Below are 19,086 nucleotides of genomic sequence, written 5' to 3'. Positions count from 1 at the left end.
TCATCATCTATGGTTCGCCATAGCATGTCCCGAGCTTTATCAAATCTGTCTAGCCACTCTCCAATGTACACTAGGGACTCTGCTCTTGCATCCTCATATTGTGAAATCCACTTCTGTATGACTGGATTGTGAAGCATGCAAAACCGGTTGATTTTAGCCTCTAGATATTCCATCATCTTCTTCTCAACACCGAGATTGCACATGACAATCCCAGATATGCACTCATCATCTATGGTTCGCCATAGCGTGTCCCGAGCTTTATCAAATCCGTCTAGCCACTCTCCAATGTACACTAGGGACTCTGATACTAGCCAACCTTCTGCCATGCTACCCTCCGGACGTGCCTTCTGAGGCACATATCCCTTGAGCGTTTTCATGAAACGTTCTAAAATGAACATCCATCTGGAATGTACTGTGCCAACTATTTCCACCTCATCAACTATGTGAACAAGAAGATGCACCTGAATGGTTAGCATGGTAGTAGGAAAATGTTTCTCAAACATGCACACAACCTCCGCAGCATTTAGTTTGGGAATGGTATGGAGTCTACATTGATCTCCTTTTGTGAGATCCATTGCACCAACTTCGCAAGTTTGTAGATTGTGTTACGGACGTCAAGAGACAAACATCCCTCAATGGCAACCGGTAGAATAAACTGCAAAACACGTGTAGCAATGATATTAAAGTCCACACACGAATTTGTTACACAATTCCCACTATGATATACTCCACTATGAACATACTTGACACATTTTATGCCAGTCGTGTGACTTCAAACCGGTAAGCTTCCTTCTTTAGTAAAACATGTTCGAAGCGAGTACATTACGCAAGTGGGGGTCCGCAAAGATCGAATGTTCTCTTTTACTTTGCGTTCTTAGGCTCCTGTGAAAATCCATGGTGCTTTAGGGAGTTTTATGGATCCATCGGACGCTGTTTGCGGCCAATATTGCTCCATACGATCCACATTTCTAAGGTCAACTATGAATCCCGAAAGTATCTTTCTTGCCGGTCAGATGGTCCCATAGTAGATTACCCACATTCTTGAATATGTGTGTTGGGAGAAGAGGGGGAGATCGACCGCTTAAAGTACTCAACATAAGCTTTCAAGCCATCACCATCAAACTGTCCACCTCTTCTTCCAATTTCCAAGCACACACACTCACCTAGACTATGACACACACACACACACACTAAACAGAGAATTGATATAGACAAGCTTGTAAGGAGGTGTAAGAGATGTGTAAGAGATGGAGACTAGATTAGAGAGTACACAGCAAAACAACCATAGCTTAAGAGAGTAGAGAAGAGAATCTACAAGAGAAAGGCCTAAATCTAACCCCAAACTCCACGGCACCTCTCTTGTGGAGTTGGTATTTAATATATTATTTTTGAGTTTGAGGTGCCAAAAATTGAGGCCCCTCTTTTACAACCACTTCACTTTTGTAAATGAGTGAAGCTCATTAGTTCTTGCATGACCCATAAGGGGAGTTCCCACTACAAATATTTACAGAGCCATAGTGGCTTATTGAAATGAGATTCTAAGATACTGTGCAACTATAAAATGGCCAAGAATAATTGCCGTCGCCTCTTCATCAACTCCCCGCATTCCACTCTACAAAATCATCATCAACTCAATTAGTAAAATAAATAGACAGCACATAATTAACCATTACGCCCAGCTATCCCAATTGCAGTTAACCACTACAACAGGAGGGTGCCCAGTCTCGTAACATCCCTCCCACCAGGGATAGCAACTGTCCTCAGTTGCTCAATAGAGAAATCAACTGGACCGTGAGTGATGGAAAGTGTGAAGAAGGTTGGGAAAGTTGCGAAAAAACTTTTCAGGCATCCATTTGGCATCCTCTCTAGGGTGGCCCTTGAAAGTCAAAAGGTAGCGGTTATAAACCATTCCAGTGCGTGTAGTGGTGGTCTCATGGTCAACTATTTTGTCAGCGATGAGTTGCTCTTCTTGGTCTACAAGTGAAGGTGGGTCTTCGTAAATGTGGTGTGTAGGTAGGGGTCCTCTGAATGGTCGTAAAAGACTAATGTGAAATGCATTGTGAATGTGCCAATGTGCAGGTAATTCTAAACGAAAAGAAACATCATTAATGACAGCTGAAATTTTGAAAGGTCCATAAAAACGAGGAGCAAGCTTAACAAAGACATTAGTATCAACGCTTTTGATCCTTCGTTTTTCGATGCGAAGTAAAACATGATCACCTTCTTTGAATTGGTGTGCCTTGCGGTGCTTGTTAGCATGCTTGGTGTAAAGTTCTTGTGAGTGTTTAATGGCAGAATGCACACTTGCATAAATATCATGAAAGTCAGTAGTGAAATCATCAGCGGTAGGCACAACATTAGAAAGACGTGAAGCAGGAGTAGGAAGTGAGTGACCGTATACAATTTCAAAGGGAGATTTACCCGTGGCAGTGTGAGTGGTGTTGTTGTATGCAAATTGCAAAATATGTAGGTAGTCATCCCATTTCTTAGGTTGAGAGGAAACATAAGCCTTCAACAAGTCAATAATAGTGCGGTTGGTGACTTCGGTTTGACCATTAGATTCAGGATGAAATGCAGAAGTAAAGTCAAGTGTAGTGCCAAGATTTTCAAATACAGTAGTCCAAAAAGCACTACAAAATTTTGAGTCTCGATCGGAAATAATCACTTTAGGCAAACCATGATGTGGAAAAACAGTCTTCAGAAACAAAAGTACAGCTTGATGTGCTGTGAGTGTTTTCTTACACGGAACAAAATACGCTTGTTTAGAGAAACGATCAATAATAGTCCATATCATGTCATGTTTGTGCATTGTGAGTGGGAAACCAGTAACAAAATCCATGGAAATATGTTCCCAAGGTCTTTCAGGAATGGGGAGAGGGTGTAAAAGTCCCAATTTCTTACCTGTAGCTGCTTTGATTTTTTGACAAATCAAACAAGTTGACACATACTGTTTAACATCCATTCTCATAGCAGGCCAATAGAAATCATGACATAAATTTTGAAAAGTTGCAGCAAATCCTCTATGTCCAGCATAAGGTGGTTTGTGCAATTCTTCAATAATTAATGTACGAAAAGATTTAGTCACACACAATTTTTGTTTGAAATAAAGGAAGTTTTCTTGAATAGTGTATGCGAGAAATGTGTGTACAGAATCATCAAGCATGTGCAACCATGTCGTTTTGAAGTCATCGTCATGTGCATAAGTGTCAGGCATAGTGTCAAATGAAGTTCCCATAATGGTTGATAGATGATTAAGTGAGGGTCATCTACTCAAAGCATCGGCTACAACGTTTTCTTTACCAGGTTGGTATTGAATTTTGGGCTGAAAACTTTGAATAAAAGCGGCCCACTTAATATGTCTATCATCTATTAAAGGCTGAGAAAGTAAATATTTGATACTTTGTTGATCAGTTTTAATGATCAAGTCAGTACCCATTACATAGTGTTTCCAGATTTTCAATGCATGTACCACAGCAGTCAATTCTTTATCATAAGTACTGAACTTTATTTCAGACGGTTTGAATTTACGACTTTCGAAAGCAATGGGATGGTTATCTTGCATAAGGACTGCACCAATACCTTTACCACTAGCATCAGTGACTACCACAAAGAATGGTTGTTCAAAATCAGGCAATTGCAATACAGGTGCATTAGTCAAAGCATGTTTAAGTGCATTAAATGAGCTTTCTTGCAAATCAGTCCATTCATAAGGCGTGTTTTTCTTCAACAAGAGACTCAAATAATGTGCTTTGTAAGCAAAATTACGAACAAATTTCCTGTAATAGCTGCAAAGACCAAGAAAAGATCGTAGCCCATGCAAGTTTTTGGGTCTAGGCCAGGATTGAATGGCTTCAATTTTCTTTGGATCGACATGAATTCCTTTACCCAATACAATATGTCCCAAGTATTCAATTTCAGATTGGAAAAATGAACTCTTTTCAGGATTCAAATACAAGTGATTTTGTGCAAGCAGATCAAATACACGTGTTAAATGTTGCTTATGGTCTTCTTCAGATTTACTGAATACCAAAATGTCATCAAAAAATACAATCACAAAATCTTGATGGTCAATGAAAATTCGATTCATCATGCGTGTGAAAGTAGCTGGTGCATTTGTCAAACCAAATGGCATGACAAGAAATTCATAGTGCCCAGTTTGTGTTCTGAAAGCAGTTTTGTAGACATCATGTTCAAACATTTTGACTTGGTGATATCCTGATTTAAGGTCAATTTTGCTAAAGATGTTTGCCCCTTTCAGTTTGTCTAGTAGATCATCCACTCTAGGAATAGGAAACCTATTCTTAATGGTGATCTTGTTTAAAGCCCTGTAGTCGATACACATACGAAAGGTTCCATTTTTCTTCTTGACAAGGAGTACTGGAGCTCCGTATGGTGAACTACTAGGTCGGATTAGGCCTCGGTCAAGTAAATCAGTGATTTGAGTTTGTATTTCCCTGTGTGCGGTAGGATTTACACGATAAGGTGCTCTACAAGGAGGTTCACTACCCGGTATGATGTCAATTTTGTGGTCTTCTGGGCGTGATGGTGGAATTCCAGGTGGTAGATCATGCATGAAACAATCTTTAAATTGTGAGAGAAATTCATCGTGTGTGGAGTTACGTGAAGTTTCAGTTTCAACAGAAATTTGATTTACCAATACTAGATATGTTTTCCCCTGTTTTCGAATTGCTCGTTTGGCTTGAGTGTGAGAGAGGAGTGGAAATTTTTGATGTGCCAGTGTTGCTTGGATGGAGAATTTTTTATTATTATGAGTGAGAGACATTGTACGTGTTTTATAATTAATCAACGGGTGAAATTCATGACGAAATGGCATTCCCAAAATCATATCGAGTCCATGCAATGGTGCTACCAAAAATGTACGTGCTTGTGTGAATTCACCAATGCAAACTTCAACAGTGACTTGAGTTTTACAATTAAAACGTTGATTATTAAAAACAATTTTGACCTTGTGGGGTGATGAAATTTCAGAGAGTGATAGTTGTTGTGCCAATCGTGTGGAAATGAAATCATGGCTACTACCATCATCTAGCAGAATGGTGACATTTTCACCCTTAACAGTGCCTTGCACTTTAAACAAAGTGTGAGGAGATATAGGAGTACCTGAGGATGGGTTGTCATCGTTATCATAATCAGGATCATATCCCTCACCGTAGTTAACTTCCACTTCATTGTCGTCGGGTGTAGCATCTTCGATGAGGTTAAGAGTAGCTCCGTTGGGGCGGTTGTTGTTGAAGGGTTTTTGACTTGAATTCCTGTTGACTCCATTTGAATGGTCATTGGATTGACCATTGCCCTTAGCATGACCATTTGGGCACTTATCTGCATAGTGACCATACTGAAAGCATTTAAAACACTTCACCTTTTTGTTACCATTAGAATTTGGAGGAAAACGCTGGTTGAAAGGATAGTGGTCGCCTCGTTGCTGAGTGTTGTTGTGGTTGTTGCTCGTATGAGGTTGAGCAGTGGCAGGAGGATTGCCAAATCTTTGTCTTTTGAAAAAGGTATGGCTTTGGTGTTTGCTTCTGTCAGAGTTAGGAGAGAAAGGAGGTCTCTTGTTGCGGTTAGTGTTAGCAGGTTGATCAGTGTGAGAGGAATGTCCACCTTTCTTCTTTTCTGCGTTGAGAGCCAAGTTAATGGCCTTTGACAGAGAATCTGGTTCGAACATATCTACCTCAGCACTAATTTGTAGTGCCAAGCCTGATATGTACTTTCGCTTCAATTTCCTGCGACTAACATGTTCAATAGCTTGCAATTGAATTAGACAATTCCAAAAACGGTCAGTGTAACCCTGTACATCTTCATTTCTACCCTGTCGAATTAAATCCCATTGACGTCGTGCTTTAGCTTTGTACTGTGTTGGCAAAAATTGGGATAAAAACACTTTTTTGAATGCATTCCAGGTGCGTGGTCTTCTTCCATGTTGTTTGGTGGCGTTCCACCACAATGCAGCGCTGCTAGTGAGATGATTGGATGCACACTTTACCATTTCACGCTCGGGAAAGTCTTCATCATGAAAGTAGTCATCTAACTGACTAACCCATGCTAGAACCGTGCTAGCATCTTTAGTGCCATCAAAATCTTTGAAAGTGAAGGCTTTTCTGCTAATTTTGTTTTTCTTGGGTGCCGGTGCAGATTCGGTGCGTGCAGAATGTAATAATTTATCTTCAAGTTCTTGCCTTCGCATGCGTTCATATGTGAGTGACTGCTACAAATTTTGAAGTTGCTCTGCAATCGTGGGTGCATGAGGAAGATGTGCCATGATTGCGTGCTTTTCTTTTTCTTTTTTCTTTTTTTTCTTTTTTTTCTCTTTTTTTTTCTTTCTTTTTCTTAAAAAGAATAAATAATTAAATGGTAATGCTTAAAAAGGCTATTTGGTGATATTCACAAATGCAATATGCGGAATAAAATAAAATAAATAACAGAAATGTAATGTACTTAGCTGAAAAAGAGCGGTGGCGTCCAGTCCAGAATGGCGATGCGCTAGGAAATTGCCAGAGAATAGACAGTCCGACGGTGTGTCACCGAGCCAGTTGAATTTCGTGGCACCCGATCTCCCGTATCTCAAAAGCAATGGCAATCAACAATCCCGAAAGACAGCCGAAGTTTTTTTTTTTTTTTTTTTTTGAAGGTTGGCGGCCCAAGAATTCTTAATGAAGGGCGGAGTATGTGATTTTCACGGTTGTGTTTGTAGTGGTGCCGACCAAGGGGTGCAAGGCTTACTAATTGTGTCCAAAGCCAAAGTGTTGAGGATATTGAAATGGTGTTTGTCTTCTTTAAAGGTTATTAAGCTTGAAGATGAAATGGTAGGCTGACCACTCAAATACCTCTTTGAGCTTAACTTTAAGTCTTTGAAGTTAACTTTAACTTTTAAGTTTGCATGGGATTCTGTGGAAGAACAACTCAAGCCAAAAAAAATTGAGATGGCGACCTCTAGAAGTTTTCCAGGCTACAAGACAAAAGCAAGAATTGATGCATAAACTAAGCCAATACTTTTGACAGTATTTTTTGCAGCTTTTGATGAGGTTGACATTTAGCTTTTCTTGTGTGCAGGAGGGTGTTCTCGCAGATTGTTCTCGTCCGTATCTTCATGTATACGCAAGCTTAGCGAGTGCTTAAATTTAACCGTTGAACATACCCGTTCTTGATCGTCTTGAAGCCGAAATTGAAAATTGATTGCCAATTAGCCACCAATTAACAATCGAGTTTTTCTTCTGTGAACTCGATCAATTATACTTCGAATTTCCATGAACCCTTGAATCCTTGAATTGCAAAGTCGATGAATTGCAATTGGGATTTTGTCGATTAGAGAAAACTCCTTCTTAAAACTGAAATCTGGTGCCGATTAATCCTCGAACCTGAGGCTCTGATACCACTGTTGGGAGAAGAGGGGGAGATCGACCGCTTAAAGTACTCAACATAAGCTTTCAAGCCATCACCATCAAACTGTCCACCTCTTCTTCCAATTTCCAAGCACACACACTCACCTAGACTATGACACACACACACACACAGTAAACAGAGAATTGATATAGACAAGCTTGTAAGGAGGTGTAAGAGATGTGTAAGAGATGGAGACTAGATTAGAGAGTACACAGCAAAATAACCATAGCTTAAGAGAGTAGAGAAGAGAATCTGCAAGAGAAAGGCCTAAATCTAGCCCCAAACTCCACGGCACCTCTCTTGTGGAGTTGGTATTTAATATATTATTTTTGAGTTTGAGGTGCCAAAAATTGAGGCCCCTCTTTTACAACCACTTCACTTTTGTAAATGAGTGAAGCTCATTAGTTCTTGCATGACCCATAAGGGGAGTTCCCACTACAAATATTTACAGAGCCATAGTGGCTTATTGAAATGAGATTCTAAGATACTGTGCAACTATAAAATGGCCAAGAATAATTGCCGTCGCCTCTTCATCAACTCCCCGCATTCCACTCTACAAAATCATCATCAACTCAATTAGTAAAATAAATAGACAGCACATAATTAACCATTACGCCCAGCTATCCCAATTGCAGTTAACCACTACAACAGGAGGGTGCCCAGTCTCGTAACAATGTGCATTGGATCGAGCAAGTGATTGATCATTAGTCGGGGCCAGTATGGTAACTCGTACCATAGAGATAGTCTCTTCATCCCTGGGGGTAATCCGTCGTCACACATCTCCTTCTTCTCTAACCATGCTTGTGCAGACATCCTCGGTGGCTCTCTTCCCAAAAAGCCGTTGCGTAACACATGATTCTCTGGAAGATACGCTTGATGACCTTCGTAGATTTTCTTCTTCAATGAGGGTGCCCTACGTGCATTCAGTCTAGGTCCACATGTGACACATGCTCTGTATCAGCTTGTTTGAAGCCCTGCATGTATACACATGATAATAGATCAGCTTGAGAAAAACCAAGATTTACAGTGTCTGAGTGAGGAGTGTAAATAGATCACCTGAGCATTCTGTTAGTCCGGGATAGTCATGCATGGTCCACATTAGAATGCCTCTGATCAAAGCATTCCGTCGACCTGTGTGTCGGCTCATATCCACCACTTCTATGCCACTCCACAATTGTTGTAACTCTTCCAATAGTGGACGAAGATGCACATCCATATTCTTCACTTTATATCGCCCCGTCACAATCAAGCTTAGCCATAGGTGCCCCTTCTTCGTAGTCAACCACGGGGGAATGTTGTAGTTGACGATGACAACGGGCCATACACTGTAAGATGTTGATCTTTGACCAAATGGATTTATGCCATCCACAGCCAGGCCTAAGCGCAAATTTCGAGCTTCCCTGGAAAAATCCAACCATGTTTCATCTATATGTTTCTAGGCTGCACAATCTGCAAGAATCCGTAGCACACCATTCAAAGATTTATTCTCCTCATGCCATGATGCTAGGGCGGCCATAAACTTACATTAGAAGAAATGCTTGATGCGAGGAAGCAAAGGAAAATGTCGCAAAACCTTTTGCGGAATTTTTGTTCCGTGGAAATCTACTCGATATCTTTCGGAATCACATTTCGGACACTTCTCCATGTCTATGTATTCCCCTTTGAAAAGAATGCAGTCATTAGGACAAGCGTGGATCGAATTGTAATCCATCCCCAAGTTTCACAAAATCTTTCTTGCTTCCTCTCGGGAATCTGGCATCACATTATCAGCTGGTAGTATGTGCTCTTTGAGCAATCTACACAACATAAATACGGTACAATTGTGTAAAAATCTATCAGATCATTATACATTTAGAATTTTATTAAAGTAAACTAATTGTAATAGATCACCTGAAAAGCGTTGTGACGCTAGTGTCATTCCATCAGAACTTTGTCTGCATGTTGAGAAGAACCAGAAGCGCTTTCAATCTAGACACACGTGCTCCGTTATACAATGGCGTATCGGCTTCACTTTTCATATCATCATAGATAAGCCTTTCTGAATCCATGATTGTCTCGATCATTTCATCAATCTCGGGCTCAAACATTGCCTCGTTGGGAATGTGATCTGCATGATCATCCCCCGAGCTGTTAGAGGCTACATCTTGTGGCCTCACATATGTTGCTTGACGAAAGCGCCTACGAACACGTCTATTGGGTTGCAAGATTGCTGCCTGTTGGCCAACGTCAGAGTCCGATGAGTTATAATTGGCAACAACTCGATCTATAATAGATGGATAGAACTAGCCAAACTCGTGAACGTGATGCAAAGAAAAGCCTATGGCCCCGGAGGTACAGGCAAATCTCTCTCTCTCTCTCTCTCTCTCTCTCTCTCTCTCTCTCTCTCTCTCTCTCTCTCTCTCTCTCTTTCACACACACACACACACAAAAGACACGCTGGGAGACAGCACACACACACACACACACACCCCAATACACAAGACATGTACGAGAGAGAGAGAGCGAGAGAGAGAGAGAGAGAGAGAGATGATGCTTGACATCCTAGGCATAGACGGTTCGTGTCACTGGTTGCAGGACAACGTCCCAAGTATGGATGGGTCGTGGCAAGTCTCCCAGACTTCACGCGAGCGACTGCTCTGCTATCAACCATATACTGTAGAGAGCCCTCTTAGTTTATCACACGTGGCCCTCCCTTCTTACAGCCACTTGTTTCCTTGTCCCCCCCGGGTGATACTCCATCGCTCATCAAAGGGCATGTCTACTTAATCTATGAGGTGGATGCAACGCTTTGCTCCCTTGTATGTTTGCCCAAGTGTGTTGTGTGTGTGGGTATGCATGCCTGGGTCTATGTGTTGTTTATACAAGCGTATTTGTGTGTGTTTGCATGCTCGCTTGTGTGTGTTTAACCTAGCTGGCATAGAATCTCGGTGGTGCAAGGTTCAAATCCACTAACTCTTCTCCTTTGACTAGCTTAGAGAACTTCCTTTTCCTGAAAAAGGTTTTCTCTTCATCAAGTATCTCATCCCACTCTGGTATCTTTGCTACTAAGATACTCGAGAGATCTTCTTTTTCCTATGCTATTACAGGCCGTGGTTTATCTGCTAGCACCCACTTTCGGTTAGACTAAGTTGGACTCAGCCCAATTCTTAGGTCTTGAGTTCAACTCCCCTCGTTTGCCGATAGATCTTTAAGTCTCTTGGGATAGTTTCCTACGACGTTAAAATTCTCTTCTTCGTCTCTTCTTCTAGATTCTTCTTAGCTTTGGACTACTTTGAACCGGCACTACTGTCATCTTCAGTTATGCCATCTTTGATGAACTCCCTTGGTGCCGACACATGATCCTTGGCACCTTGTGTTCTCTTATCCTTTTCTATTAATTAGGCGACTCGATTTTAAACAAGGTCGACTAATGTAGACGAGGGCACTGCCTCCAATTAAGAATTGAAATTGCTGGTCAACAACTTGTTGCTCCTGAGTATGGAAATTTAATCTGCCTGTCTCATACACAAATATCAACAATACCCTCACTTTCCTCCCCACCTGCTCTATTAACAGATGTCTACTAAGGTAAGAACCTCAGAACATACACAAGGGATGCTGGTGCAAAAGGAGCCATTGTCAAGGAGAAGTCATTTCAATGCCCTCAAAAGAGGCATACCTTCCCTTCTTGGCCTACTAGGGGATGACAAGGAAACAAGTGGTTGTAACAAGGGAGGGCCCCGTGTGATGGACTAACAGGGATCTTACAGTATATGGTTGATACCCCACTTCTCATCAAAGGGCATGTCTACTTAATCTATGAGGTGGATGCAATGCTTTGCTCCCTTGTATGTTTGGCCAAGTGTGTTGTGTGTGTGGGTATGCATGCCTAGGTCTACGTGTTGTTTATACACGAGTATTTGTGTGTGTTTGCATTCTTGCTTCTGTGTGTTTAACCTAGCTCATATAGAATCTCGGTGATGCCAAGGTTCAAATCCACTAACTCTTCTCCTTTGACTAGCTTAGAGAACTTCCTTTTCCTGAAAAAGGTTTTCCCTTCATTAAGTATCTTATCCCACTCTGGTATCTTTGGTACTAAGATACTCGAGAGATCTTCTTTTTCCTCTGCTATGACAGGCTGTGGTTTAGCTGCTGGCACCCACTTTCAGTTAGACTAAGTTGGACTCAGCCCAATTATTAGGTCTTGAGTTCAACTCCCCTCGTTTGCCGATAGATCTTTAAGTCTCTTGGGATAGTTTCATAGGACGTTAAAATTCTCTTCTTCGTCTCTTCTTCTAGATTCTTCTTAAATTTGGACATCTTTGAATCGGCACTACTGTCATCTTCGGTTATGCCATCTTTGATGACCTCCCTTGGTGCCGGCACATGATCCTTGGCACCTTGTGTTCTCTTATCCTTTTCTAATAATTAGGTGACTTCAATTTTAAACAAGGTCATCTACAGTAGACGAGGGCACTACCTCCAATTAAGAATTGAAATTGCTGGTCAACAACTTGCTGCTCCTGACTGTGGCAATTTAATCTGCCTCTCTCATACACAAATATCAGCATAACCCTCACTTTCCTCCCCAGCTGCTCTCATAACAGATGTCTACTAACGTAAAAACCTCGGAACATACACAAGGGATGCTGGTGCAAAAGGAGCCATTGTCAAGGAGAAGTCATTTCAATGCCCTCCAAAGAGGCAGATCTTCCCTTCTTGGCCTACTAGGGGGTGACAAGAAAACAAGTGGTTGTAAGTAGGGAGGGCCACGTGTGATGGACTAACAGTGCTCTCTACAGTATATGGTTGATACTCCACTGCTCATCAAACAGAATTTCTACTTAATCTATGAGGTGGATGCAATGCTTTGCTCCCTTGTATGTTTGGCCAAGTGGGTTGTGTGTGTGGGTAGGTCTATGTGTTGTTTATACAAGCGTATTTGTGTGTGTTTGCATGCTCACTTGTGTTTGTTTAACCTAGCTGGTATAGAATCTCGGTGGTGCCAAGGTTCAAATCCACTAACTCTTCTCCTTTGACTAGCTTAGAGAACTTCCTTTTCATGAAAAAGGTTTTCTCTTCATCAAGTATCTCATCCCACTCTGGTATCTTTGCTACTAAGATACTCGAGAGATCTTCTTTTTCCTCTGCTATGACAGGCTGTGGTTTAGCTGATGTCACCCACTTTTGGTTAGACTAACTTGGACTCAGCCCAATTCTTAGGTCTTGAGTTCAACTCCCCTCATTTGCGGATAGATCTTTAAGTCTCTTGGGATAGTTTCCTACGACGTTAAAATTCTCTTCTTCCTCTCTTCTTCTAGCTTCTTCTTAACTTTGGACAGCTTTGAATCAGCACTACTATCATATTCGGTTATGCCATGTTTGATGACCTCCCTTGGTGCCGGCACATGATCCTTGGCACCTTGTGTTCTCTTATCCTTTTCTAATAATTAGGCGACTTCAATTTTAAACAAGGTCGTCTACAGTAGACGAGGGCACTGCCTCCAATTAAGAGTTGAAATTGCTAGTCAACAACTTGTTGCTCCTGACTGTGGCAATTTAATCTGCCTCTCTTATACACAAATATCAACATAACCCTCACTTCCCTCCCCACCTGCTCTATTAGCAGATGTCTAATAACGTAAAAACCTCGGAACATACACAAGGGATGGTGGTGCAAAAGGATCCATTGTCAAGGAGAAGTCATTTCAATGCCCTCAAAAGAGGCAGATCTTCCCTTCTTGGCCTACTATATTCCCTCATGTTATGTGCAAATGGATCTTTTCGATTTAAAAAAATGTGTAGTGTCGTATATTACACACAGATCCTGATATGGCATACATTCTCATAGCGTGCTGCAAGTACTCCACTTTACTCAAAGAGATGACTAGCTTAGCTTAGCAACGTTGCTTGCTTCGAAGCTTTCCTGCAGTTTATACAATTAAGAGCTCAGTAGCTTATTGCTTATGTTTTCAAACAGTGTGGAATTCTTTCATAGCAAATAAATCATTGATATTGTGCATTGCGAGTAGGGACTGCTATTGCCTCTTAATTAGAATTGTCCATCAAAGTCAATAGCTCATAATAGTCATAACATGCTCTCAGACTTTGACTAGGCTCTCTGGAGAGCTACATTCAACCTAATTGTGGCTAGATAAATCGGTTTTGGATCAAATACAAACAATGCCAAAGATTCAACCTTGAGCCTACACCTCGTGGCTTAATCTATTGTCCTTTGTTTGTTATTTGGTCCTTTCAAATGGCTTATACCATGAATTTCACTATCGTGGAACTCAAGACCTAAGAATTGGGCTGAGTCCAAGTTAGTCCAAAGTGGGTGACAGCAGCTAAACCACAGCGTGTCATAGCAGAGGAAAAACAAGATCTCTGGAGTATCTTAGTAGCAAAGATGCCAGAGTGGGATGAGATACTTGATGAAGAGAAAACCTTTTTCAGGAAAAGGAAGTTCTCTAAGCTAGTCAAAGGAGAAGAGTTAGTGGATTTGAACCTTGGCACCACCGAGATTCTATACCAGCTAGTCAAAGGCGCATATGTAATCTCTCTCTCTCTCTCTCTCTCTCTCTCTCTCTCTCTCTCTCTCTCTATATATATATATATATATATATATATATATATATAATTTATTTATTTATTTATTTATATTTATATTTATTTATATTATAATAATAATAATAAATATATCTATATATATAAAGATATAATTTTTATAAATAAATAAATATATAAATATAAAAGTAAAAACATATATGTATAGATGCTTTTCTTTAAATTTGCAACTCAAATACGTCGAAGCACTCTGTATTACGTGGTTTTCCTATTCCAAATAAAAAACCATGTAGAGGAGATGGAGCTACTCTCTTGCGATGCCAGTCGGTTCTTTTGCGATTCTTCTTATTCTGCAGGTGCAGAGAGTAGTGATAAAGAGGATGTGCAGCACACCCCTGTCCAGCGCATTGCAAAATATCACTCTTCTCCCCAACTATGGCCCCGGAGCTACAAGCAAAGCATCTCTCTCTTTGTCTCTCTCTCTCTCTCTCTCTCTCTCTCTCTCTCTCTCTCTCTCTCTCTCTCTCTCTCACACACACACACACACACACACACACACACACACACACAAGACATGCTGGGAGACAGCACACACACACACACCCCAATACACAAGACACGTATGAGAGAGAGAGAGAGAGATGATGCTCAACATCCTAGGCATCAACGGTTCACGTCATTGGTTACAGGACAGCGTCCCAAGTATGGATGGGTCATGGCAGGTCTCCCAGACTGCACGCAAGCGACTGCTCTGCTATCAACCATATATTGTAGAGAGCTCTGTTAGTCCATCACACATGGCGCTCCCTTCTTACAGCCACTTGTTTCCTTGTCCCCCCCGTTTGATACTCCACTGCTCATCAAAGGGCATGTCTACTTAATCTATGAGGTGGATGCAATGCTTTGCTCCCTTGTATGTTTGGCCAAGTGTGTTGTGTGTGCCCCGGAGCTACAGGCAAAGCATCTCTCTCTCTCTCTCTCTCTCTCTCTCTCTCTCTCTCTCTCTCTCTCTCTCTCTCTCTCTCTCTCACACACACACACACACACACACACACACACACACACACACACACACACACACACACACACCAATACACAAGACATGTACAAGAGAGAGAGAGAGAGAGAAAGAGAGAGAGAGAGAGAGAGAGAGAGAGAGAGAGAGAGAGAGATGATGCTTGACATCCTAGGCATAGACGGTTCGCGTCACTGGTTGCAGGATAGTGTCCCAAGTATGGATGGGTCATGGCAGGTCTCCCAGACTTCACACGAGCGATTGCTTTGCTATTAACCATATACTATAGAGAGACCTGTTAGTCCATCACACATGGCTCCCTTCTTACAGCCACTTATTTCCTTGTCCCCCCCGGGTGATACTCCACTGCTCATCAAAGGGCATGTCTACTTAATCTATGAGGTGGATGCAATGCTTTGCTCCCTTGTATGTTTGGCCAAGAGTGTTGTGTGTGTGGGTATGCATGCTTGGGTCTATGTGTTGTTTATACAAGCGTATTTGTGTGTGTTTGCATGCATGCTTGTGTGTGTTTAACCTAGTTGGTATAGAATCTCGGTGGTGCCAAGGTTCAAATCCACTAAATATTCTCCTTTGACTAGCTTAGAGAACTTCCTTTCTTGAAAAAGGTTTTCTCTTCATCAAGTATCTCATCTCACTCTGGTATCTTTGCTAGTAAGATACTTGAGAGATCTTCTTTTTCCTCTACGATGACAGGCTGGGGTTTAGCTGCTGTCACCCACTTTCGGTTAGACTAACTTGGACTCAGCCCAATTCTTAGGTCTTGAGTTCAACTCCCCTCATTTGCGGATAGATATTTAAGTCTCTTGGGATAGTTTCATAGGACGTTAAAATTCTCTTCTTCGTCTCTTCTTCTAGATTCTTCTTAAATTTGGACATCTTTGAATCGGCACTACTGTCATCTTCGGTTATGCCATCTTTGATGACCTCCCTTGGTGCCGGCACATGATCCTTGGCACCTTGTGTTCTCTTATCCTTTTCTAATAATTAGGTGACTTCAATTTTAAACAAGGTCATCTACAGTAGACGAGGGCACTGCCTCCAATTAAGAATTGAAATTGCTGGTCAACAACTTGCTGCTCCTGACTGTGGCAATTTAATCTGCCTCTCTCATACACAAATATCAACATAACCCTCACTTTCCTCCCCACCTGCTCTCATAACAGATGTCTACTAACGTAAAAACCTCGGAACATACACAAGGGATGCTGGTGCAAAAGGAGCCATTGTCAAGGAGAAGTCATTTCAATGCCCTCAAAAGAGGCAGATCTTTCCTTTTGGGCCTACTAGGCGGTGACAAGGAAACAAGTGGCTGTAAGAAGGGAGGGCCACTTGTGATGAACTAACAGGGCTCTCTACAGTATATGGTTGATACTCCACTGCTCATCAAAGGGCATGTCTACTTAATCTATGAGGTGGTTGGAATGCTTTGCTCCCTTGTATGTTTGGCCAAGTATGTTGTGTGTGTGGGTATGCATGCCTGGGTCTATGTGTTGTTTATACAAGCGTATTTGTGTGTGTTTGCATGCTCGCTTGTGTGTGTTAACCTAGCTAGTATAGAATCTCGGTGGTGCCAAGGTTCAAATCCACTAACTCTTCTTCTTTGACTAGCTTAGAGAACTTCCTTTTCCTGAAAAAGGTTTTCTCTTCATCAAGTATCTCATCCCACTCTCGTATCTTTGCTATTAAGATACTTGAGAGATCTTCTTTTTCGTTTGCTATGACAGGCTGTTTGTTAACCCTCACGGCTCACGGACACCATATCACCTACGACGGACGTTGTATTATTTACTTGGTAGAGTCAGGTACCGGGCTTGTCGGTCCAATAGGAAAAAGGTAAGAGTGATAGCCGATGAGAGGCACACTCTGTGCGACATACGCGCACATTTTTGGCGCCGTTGTGCCGGGGAATGCCATACACTAAGCTTGAATCGCTCTCTGTGCTTCTTTTGTGGTGCAATTTCAATTGTAGGAAAGGTAAGGAAGGAGGATGTGTATGTTGAGAAGAAGGATTTTGTGTTACTACTGTGTATTTTTTTTGTTAATGGAGTTTTCAAAGGTACTGTGTTTTTTTTCTATGTAAGGTGTTAGTATTAAAGTTGTTAGTTCTGTGTAATGTAATGTACAGTAAGTAGGAAGTAGATCTGTGAGAGCTAATAGACTGTGTTAGTGTGTAACAGTAGGTGTATTAGTTGAAAGTAGGTAGGTAGAGTGTGTGTGTGTGTGTGTGCTCTCGCACAGGCCGCGGCGACCTTATCCTTTAAATTTAAAAAAATAAAAAAAAATAAAAAAATTAAAGGTAGAACTAGGATCAGGAATATCTCCCATACCCAAGTCCAAGCTCACGCTCATGCCTAGGCCTCACTCACCTTTTAAAATTACGAATTTTAGCTTCACACGTAGCTAAAAATCGATTTTTTGAGGACCAACGGAACTTCAGATGCCCGAAAATTGTGCTGTAAAGCACACAACGACTCTCTAAGAGATACACTCGTTTCAAGCTATCACACACTTTAATAAAAAAAACCGATTATTAAAAATTATCAAAAATTATTAAAAACATTAAAAAAAACGAGTGAAAACGGACGCCTAAAAAAGGTAAGCGGTTAACCTTCGAGGTTATTCGCCGACGCTTGTCGGTTGTCAAAGGCACATGCATCTGCGCTCTGGTCGTGTGCTAGAGACGGAGCAACTAGAGAGAATTTTGACTTACGCGAGTTCTCAATATCCACCTACCTTAGGTTCCGGGTCCTCGGCGGGGACCCAAGGTAGTACAAACCAAGACCCGAACATAGCGGCTAGTGACTCTTCCTCTGACTACGATGTCATGGAGGGTTTCCCAATGCCTAATCCTGATAGATCAATACAAGACATGCATGCCATGGGCCCGCGGTCCGGGCCGAGCGTGCTTAGCCGCCTGAAGGAAATCTTTAGTAGAGCCACTCGCTCCGAACATGGAGCTAATGATGTAAATGAGGGGGGTGGGGAAGTAAATTCTATACATGGACCAACGTAGACCCTATACCCTTAGAGAATGTGCACATGAATACTTCATTCACTGCACCTCCTGACTCTTCAGAGTTATTTCCCTCCGAGGTCATATTACCCGATGGTAGAAGCCTTGCCGAAGTGCAAGAGGTTGAGTGATATATCATTGCGGCTAGGGAAAAGGAAGTCAAGAGCTTACGCAAGGCAGAGCAACGAAGAGAGTTAAAAGCAAAAGCCCCTATGTCAATATCCTTGCTAAGAGAGCAATCGAGTGCTCCTAACTTAGCAACCGCTAAGGGCCAACCCCTAGAAAGCAACATTGCATCTAGCTCAAAGGACACCCCTAGCACCTCAATCCTAGATGGAGTGTTCTTAAATGAGAACTGGGAGTACGAACTACAAACGAAAACTCTGACCGACCTATACACAAGTCACACCTATCACATGGATTGGTTAGGTGTCCTACAATCCACAATGGGTGCTACAATTGTGGAGGATCAACAACAAAGAGTTTGTGAGGTCATCCATAGGGTCATTGAGTTAGAGAGACAGAACAAGGGGATCAACATGCCTTCAACGGGTCTCATGAGATTCTTAGATACAAGAAAGGCTAAACAACCGACCTTATTGCAAATGGAGACTCCCTTGGTAAGTCCGATGGATCCTCCATATGTTGTTTCTCTAGGGGTCTCAGTGCAATCTGAGCCCACAAGTGATAGCTTCACCTTTCCAAGTCTAGCTCATCTTTCCCTTGATAACACCATGACTACCATGCCTACCCCAATTATGGGCATGCCAAGAAACACGCCATGGACCTCATTTGTTAGTAAAGCACCGCTACATGGTAGCTCAATGCCTGCAACAGTACCTACAAGTGTGTAACAATCGTATACACCCTTGGGTCCTTGTACTCATGTAGTCCCTACCCCTCTCATTGTTTCAACTACCTATGCTTCACAAACACAACACCCAAGTTCTTATTTCCATGGGATTATACTGGCTAGCATTAGCATGTCACATCCGACGTCTGTTATGCCTACGGCCACACATATGAACTTTGGACCACCACATGGCACATCGTACCCAACGTGGAACCCAAGGGCTTCCTATGCGCCAAG

The sequence above is a fragment of the Adiantum capillus-veneris genome, chromosome 26, assembly GCF_014529385.1.
Source record: "Adiantum capillus-veneris isolate H3 chromosome 26, ASM1452938v2, whole genome shotgun sequence".
In the NCBI taxonomy this organism is placed as follows: Eukaryota; Viridiplantae; Streptophyta; class Polypodiopsida; order Polypodiales; family Pteridaceae; genus Adiantum; species Adiantum capillus-veneris.
The sequence above is the reverse complement of the archived record's forward strand: the minus strand, read 5'-3'. Positions refer to the sequence as shown.